Raw genomic sequence first — 8,159 nt, 5'->3', positions numbered from 1 at the left:
GAAAAGAAAGCATCTGTAAGGGGAGCAAATGACAGGGGAGGGGTCAGATACTGGGGGAACGGACATGTGCATGTGTGTGCCAGGGAGACTAGGAAGGAAATGGGAGAGAGACTGGAAACAATGAAATTAATTATTTGGTTGATGATTAGAAGGGCACAGAGAAGCAAGTTAAAAAGCAAAGTTGAAGAACAAGTTTCTGTCATCTATAGAAAGCTATAAAAGACAAGGACACCCCTTTTTTCCTCAAGGTATTACAAAGAGAATAAAGTCCCCTTGGAAAAAAACTTATCTAAATTTCCCCAATAAGAGTGCTTAATCAGTTATGTTTTCTCCATACTATGCAATTATTTTAACTGTTGTAAAAGAGAAAAATGTTCCCAATATATTTAGTTGTGAACCAGGTGATAAAACTGTATTGTAAAGTTCATTTTTAAAATGTGTTGTGTGTATGTGTATGGTCAGTAAAAATGGGAAATATACTGACCCAGATGTGAACCGTGGTTATTTCTGGGTGGTGCCCTGACTGGTGCTTGGTGGTGGTGCATTTTTTACCCTCTGCACTTTTGTGTTTTCCATGGCAAGGGTGTATGACATCTGTTTTCTCCTGTGAAACTGAAGAAACGAAAAGCCAGGAGTTCAAGGCAGTGCCCCGCGTTGGTTCTGGTTTCAGTATGTGTGCTCCACTGCAAGATTTGCTCCCATTACTGAGACACTGTTTAATCCACAGTTCATGTTTTTCAAAACTAATGCCCTACAGATATAAAATTCCAAATGAGTGGGATTTTTTTTTTTTTTTTTTTGCAATGCCCAATGGACAGAAGGGGAAATGGGATAAGCGGGAACAGTGAGGGATAACCCCAAGAGCTCAGAGTGGGGAGGTGAGCGTCCAGGTCCAGCTGGACCCAGGAGAGGCCTGGGCCAGGCACAGGTGAGGAGTAATGAAGGCCACTGGACCCTGAGCTGTGCCTGGGGAGCAGTGCCCGTCTGGCCTCTGCTGCTCCGGAGCAAAGTGACTCCAGGTAATGCCCGAGCTCCTGCTTTCACCTGCAAGGGCAAGGTCAGAAGACCTTGCCTGCAGGGCATGCATGAGAATAAGCACAAATGGGTGGAAGTGTCTCGCTCAGCAGAGGTCCTCGGTAAATCAGCTGTCATTATCTTCATCTTCAGTGCACAGAAAACCAGTCTTTCACAGGCAAATGCCAAGCATAAAATTTGTGGTATCACAAATATAGAACCAGGCGTACTGCCAAGGAGGCATTCAGTCACCGAGGGGCCAGGCAATGGTGACTGGATTAGAATTTTCAGTGTGTACTGCCTTGTATGGAAACTTTGTTAACAAGGTAAGACACTGAATAATTGTGGGGCTCTGTGGAGAAAACCCAGGGGCTCTCTGTAACTGTGGGCAAATGCTAATTCTCTAGATCTCACTTTCCTTGATTCTACAATGGGGGATGCTATCAACACCCATATTCAAAGGATCCTTGTGGGGATGACACGAGAACATGCAGGGGTCCTGCTGGACCGAGTCCACCTCAGGGTAAGGGCCAGCCACTACAGGCCTGCCCAGTAGCTGAGCAAAATGTTTCCCTGGGGGCTGGGTGGGACATGCAAGACAGCTCTGCCATGAGGTCTGGTGGTGTGAGTCTGGGCGGTTGTCCTGGCTCCTGGCCACCTATGTGTCAGACGAGGAACACATGCCTCATTCAGAGTTGGGACCCGAGACAGTGCACGGCATGGACTCTGTGCTCTGCAGTTCCCAGGATCCGCCTCCAGCGGCAAGAAACGGGGTGGCAGGAAGCCCTGACTCAGAATCAGAAAACGGGTCCGTGTCCTCTCTGTTCTTCCCTGGCCATGAGGCACTGGCCCTTCATGTCACTTCTCAGATTCTTACCAATGAACCAAGACAGACCAACACGCTGGCTCCAAAATCCTTATGGCTCGTACTTTTTGCATTTCTTGAAGTGTTTGGAACTAAGTGCAAGACAGTTTTTGACTCATAGCCCAAGACCCGAAAGCCACCGCCATCCCTGAGTGAGTGCTGCATACTTTTCTCAAACCCTCTCCCTAAGTTCCCGCATCTGACAGCATTTTCTTATTGCTTCTCAACGTCCTTTTTCTGACTGTTTCCTTCCTGACTTCTTTGGCTGCTTACTTTTCTATTTGGTGTGCTTTTCCCAAACTCATATTATCCCCTTCACGGCCCCAACTTCTCTCACTGGAATTTTCCATCTATATTACACTTTCCCCCCTCTTTTTCAGAATACAATCAAGATGCTGGTCTCGCCCCCGGAACGCAGTGTCTCGGCTCTCCAACCACCCCTCACTCAGAGCACCTGGCCTTTGGACTGATGTACGAGCACATTCTAGACTTCTCTGACTCCATGCCAACTCCATTAAGACGTGTCGTAAAATATGAACTAGAAGGGAGTCTGCTGGCAAGTGGATTTTATGGTTTCCTTTTCCTCTGTGGTCTAGTTCTCCCAGTCACTTTTGGGTGTCTGTGGGCTTGCTAAACATGAGCTGGCCAACTGTGCTGTGGGGATAGAGGAAGCACCCTGGGTGTGAAGACCAGGAACTGCTGTCCTCCCGGTGAGGTCCGGGAGCAAGTCAGCCCACCAGTGCAGGCCCCTCCAGTTCCCCTCTGGGCAGTGGATAGTCTGTCTCTTTTTAGGGAGAGACGGGATCTGGCCAGCCTTCCCCTCCGCTTCTGGCCATTTACATTTAAAAAGCCACATGTCTTATTTCTACATATGTTTGTACATATGCCTAGTAAAATGACTGGGACACACACTAAACCTGGGAATGGTTGTAGCTGAACAGGAAGGCAGGGCTAGGTTGACGTGAGAGGATGTGGTGGTGAAAGGGAACGTTCATGTCTAATTCTAGGTGTCTCTGTGTTGTTTCAACTTTTCACACACACACACACACACACACACAGCACTCACATATTACTTGTAAAAATAAAACAACTCATTAAATGAAACCCAATACATTAACATAACAGTATAGATTTTTAGATTGACATTTCCACCAAAAGACTCTGAGAGCGCCTGTTTGCCTGTATCATTTCAGCATAGGGTCTTAGCCCCTTTTTAATCTTCAGCAAATACATCAACCTCGTGTTTCATTATTATTGTCATTAGCAATATATGAAAATGAAATTGAGCATCTTTCTATAAGTTTATTGACCTCCTGTGTATCTCTCCTTCTCTGTCCTTTGCCTAATTGTGTATTAGATTATCTTTTAAGGATTTGCTGTCTGTCTTATACATAGCCTACAGACTTGCATTGTTTTTCCACTGCCTTTTTTCCCCACAATGTGATATAATAGAACAAATACGACTCATTGTATGAATTGGGGCAATTCATTTAACCCCTCTGGTTCTTCATGTTCTCATAATAGCTTCCAATAGCCAACCATCTATGTGGGCTTACTCTGCCAGGAACTTTGCTAGAAAATTCTTACACACATGATCTCATTTGATGCTTTCAACCACAGTATTGATCTATTGTCACCACCATTTCCCAGGAAAAAAACAACTCAGAGACTCAGAGAGGATAATTAACCTGCCCAAGGTCACACAACTGGTAGGTGAAAACAGACTCGAACACTGACTACAGACTCCAGGCCCCTAAATCCCGTGGTGCATCGTAACTGTCCAGCTCCAGCCCCACCTCATCCTAAAAATGTGGGTTTTGAGCAAATTAAATCGAATGTTATTGATTTTTCTTTAAGCTAACAAACATTTAGCAGAAAGAAGAAAAAACACGCTTCCTATGTACAAAGCATTGTCCTAGGAGCCTGGAGCAAACGCATCAAGATGCCCAGGACAAACTCCCACAAACCACAGTGCCCACTGGTATGATATCGAGTACCATCGTACACTCAGAAATCCTCCAAGTCATGTCTGTTGCCTGAATCCAAGGAATGAAGCAGCCATCTGGTAAAAGGTTTGCTTGATCTGGGTCTCCAGAATAAATATACAAAAACGTGAAGTTAAGCCAGGTTATCAAGCTTGACTATAGAGAAATAATTTTTCCATGTTGGGTTTCCTACAGAAAAACATTTTCCAAGTAATGAGTCACCTTTGATGTCTCCCTTATCTTTTTATTCTTTTATTGTGGTTATAGGTACATGTTTGGGTAACAACAGACCATAGGCTCATGTATTGTTACCACAGAAAAACTAATTCTCCAGTGCAAGTCTTGGGAAGGCCTTTAACCATCTTTGGGAAGAATAACAACAGATTGGTTTGCACAGGACATTATGGACAATCATAGGGGTCCCCTCAAATAGTGATTGAGCATCAGTCACCTGCTATGAAGAGCAAACTGTATGAAATTCAGGCATCCGTCCTGTTACTCATGTACCAGTCAATTTTTCCTTAGCTATTAATAAAGTTTCACTATTAATGATTTAAATCATTATTATTGATTTAGTGCCATTTAGTCATAATTAATTTATTATTGACTTACATTGGCACTGATGAGTTAATCATTGATGATTGGAATCAACACTGATGATTGAAATCAGAAGAGAAATGCAGCCTTAAAACACTTTATTAGCCCTTATAACATGACTCAGCTGAAGAGAGAGGGTTTGGGGGTTTTCTTTTTTCAGATATTCTTGGGAAGGTCATTTCTAACCCACATGTAGTATAGTGGTCGAGAGCTTGGGCACTAACACCCACATGCCCACTGTGTGACCGTGGGTAAATTACTTATGCTCTCTGTGCCCCTGAGGGCTAATGTGATTCATATAAACAGTGAGGTAGTGCTTGGCCGGTAATGCATGCTCTAAGTGTCATTGTCACTGAGGCCTTTGAGGATTTAAGGAAGCTATGGACTCTATTCAGGAAAAAAAAATGCACATATATAACGGTACATACAAGGGCTTCATGGACCCCTTGAAGCCTCTTCATGATCAATGGACCTCGGATTAAGAAACCTCCAGAAACCATTGTGTATTCAAGCTGGAGATGACTTTAAAACCCTTCCAAGGCCTGACAGAGGCAGAGCTGAGTCTTAAATCAGCCTCTGGACTCTCCCCGTCTTCTCACCCCCACCCCAGGCTGCACCCTGGTGACACCTTGACCATCTGGAGGACTCAGGGTAGAGGCCCTCCAGTCCAACTGCTGGCATCCCCCACTGTCCAGCAGCAGCCCTGGCTGAGTGCTGTGTCCCTCGCAGATCACCAGCTGCAGTCCAGGCACAGGGTGTCAGTATGCCGAGACCTGCACACGTGTTCTCACTCACATGTGATCTCACTTCCCCCCGGGTCCTAGTGGAGGAGGAGCCCCGTCTTACACTCACTACTGATCCCTTGTCCATGAAGCCAGCCTCAGGGCTGGCCAGAGAGCTACTCTGGGGGCTGCTTCTGCCCTTCCTGAGCTGTACCCTTGAAACGTAAGGACGTGCTTGGCCAGACATGACTGGACTCAGCAGCTTCATTCTTAATGTCTGGAAAGACCTCAAAAAGTCCTTGCCCAAAATAATCTTCCCGTGGCTCTGCTGGAAAATCCTCCCCTTTCTCATTTTTCTTCAGAGAATGACAGGAAGACTCTGGTGAAAATGCTGATGGAATCCAGGGCAGCTCACGAACTGCCTGGTCCCCTCCTGGCCAAGCAGGAATGGTTTATCCAAAGGATCAGATTCATAGAGGAGTGGGGAAGGTCAGGAGAGAGATGCAAGCCCAGGCAGGCCCTGTCGATTTTGCAACTCTTATCTTTTACAAAGCACGATTTTAAAGGAGATCCTTGTGACAAATCTCCAGGAGGACAGACTTCTAATTCCCTACAGATTAGTGTATCACAAAGTGGTCCAGTGCTCCTGGCTACACGAAGGCACTAGAAGCCTCAGAGGGAGGCTTCTGGCAGAGTTTACAGAAGATGTCTCTTAGAAAAGCTCCGGCTCCAAGCTCTGCATGAGTTAGGGTCTGCAGTGGGCAGAGGTCTGGCTACTTGGGAAACAGAGTCAGCGGTTCTGTCTGTCAAGTCCTGCCCTGCCTTTGCCCAGGCTGGCCGGCACTCAGGGCCCTGCCCACCTACAGACCTTCACCTCACTAATCACCCTTTTACAGCAGCAGCATTGTCATCTGGGGGACTTCCCACTGTTGTCTTATGTCTTTAGTCATATTTGTCGTACTTCTTATCCCTTTTCCTTATCCTCATTGATAACTCATTATTAGATCATCTAATGGAAAGCACTTTGTAAACAAAAAAGTGTCCTACAGAATCAGTATTAAATGTTTAACCTCGCAGGATCATAATCACGACTCAGGACTTGACCTCTCCATCAGGTCAAGAGGACCCCGGACATAAGGAGTCGGGTCTGGGAAAGCAACTGCTGAAAGAAGGCAGCGGGAGAAGCAAGATGCTCAGCTGGCTCCTATCTAACCACCTGTGCGTCCTGGTGAAGGAGCACAGGTTTGCCCAAAGTTAAAGCTACCCAGAGATGACAGAATAAGGGGCACAGCCCTGCAGTAGACTACTACTACAACTTCCAGACTTCCCCCAGATTTGGCCCAGCCATCCAGAGATCTCTTTGCTTATGGTGACCATATTTTAAAACTAAAATCCGAGACACCATGGCCTTCAAGCAGCAGCACCTCAAGGGCGAATAGGTTAGGATAATTGCAGTCAGGAATGTCCTCAGAAACTGTTACGTGGGAAGGTCATCAGACCTTGGTAATCTTGGTCACGAGCGCCTTTTCACAGTCTGTGCTTGGTGGTAGGACTGTACACTCACATGAGGGTTTCTCGTTTTCCATTCAGTCCTTGGTCAAATCACAACAGAGGTTAAGCACTTGTCCTGTGTTGCACAGCTAATGATGTCGAGCTGTCAAGAGTCACACGAAATCAACTGGATTCCAGAACCCACAGTCTTAGATACCAAGCCCTCACTCTCTGTTGACCAAACCCCAACAGTCCCATTCTATTAGGTCATTTATTTGGTCATCTGTTTTTTAACTGACCACATTGGCCATAGTTATTTTCTATTTAAGTTTCAAAGATTTCACATTGCATCCCCCACCTCCTCCTTATTAAAAGGATGACCAGAGATGTTCACATGCCTTCTTCAAGGGTGGGCTCAAAATACACAATGTTAATCATGTTTTATGTGGATATTCACAAGTATATTTTATGTGCCTAACATATGGGTCAATTTCAACACTTGCATATTTTGAATTCAGAGCAATGTAGGTCTGAGTCTTAGCTCTACCATTTACAGCTGTGGGATCACAGGCATGTTATTCATTCTTTCGCAGCCTCAGTTTTCATATCTATAAAGCAGGAATGATAAACTCATGTGAGGACTGTTAGTGAAGAACCACAGTATAACATAAAATGCTTCACAATATAACATACATAAATATTACTTTTGTTTCCTTTCCACCCTCAGGTAGAAAATTAGTCTCCTATGCTTAAATTTAAACATTCTCCCTTTTTACTAATTTTACCCTCCTTCTGACTATGAAGCAATGGGATAACTAATATGTCACGTGTAAAGAATCGTGAACTCTTAGAGGGAACGGAGCTCACTCTTAGAATGAAAAACCATCATTATGTTAATAGGAAGGTTTGGTGCTACCAACCCTGGGAAGGCCTTGCCTGGCCCAGTCAGCTTATCCCAGAAAAGCAGCCAAATGAAAGAGAGAAACACCATGCAACCCAGGTAAATATTTCAAGTGTCACAAAACTGACATGAGTAAGTGGTTGGAATTGGCTAAAGAAAAGTGTTGGTTCCCTGATTTCTGCCTTATTGATCCTGCATTTGCTTATAAAAGGTGTAACATTGCTGTGGGCCAATAAATACTTGCCTTCTCAATGGAGAAGGAGAATCTGATTGAGAAGACCCCTGGAGAAGTCTTTGCCCATTAAATAAGTTATAAACACAAAATGAAAATTTGGAAATTCAGAAGGTTGTCAATTCAAAATTCAGTGGTATTGAGAAAAATCATAAACGTTTATCTTTTAAAATTCCATGCTTGGGGGAGTTCTGGTCAAGATAGCAGAGAAGGTAAAAGCTGTGCTTACCCTCTCTCACAATCACATCAAAATTACAACTAAACTACAAAACAACCGTCATTGAAAATTGCTTGAAATCTTGCTGAACTGAAGCCCTACAACTAAGGACATACAGAATAAGCCACCTCAAGA

This window comes from Rhinolophus ferrumequinum, chromosome 17 (genome assembly GCF_004115265.2).
Source record: "Rhinolophus ferrumequinum isolate MPI-CBG mRhiFer1 chromosome 17, mRhiFer1_v1.p, whole genome shotgun sequence".
Classification (NCBI taxonomy): Eukaryota; Metazoa; Chordata; class Mammalia; order Chiroptera; family Rhinolophidae; genus Rhinolophus; species Rhinolophus ferrumequinum.
This window is presented reverse-complemented; position numbering follows the sequence as displayed.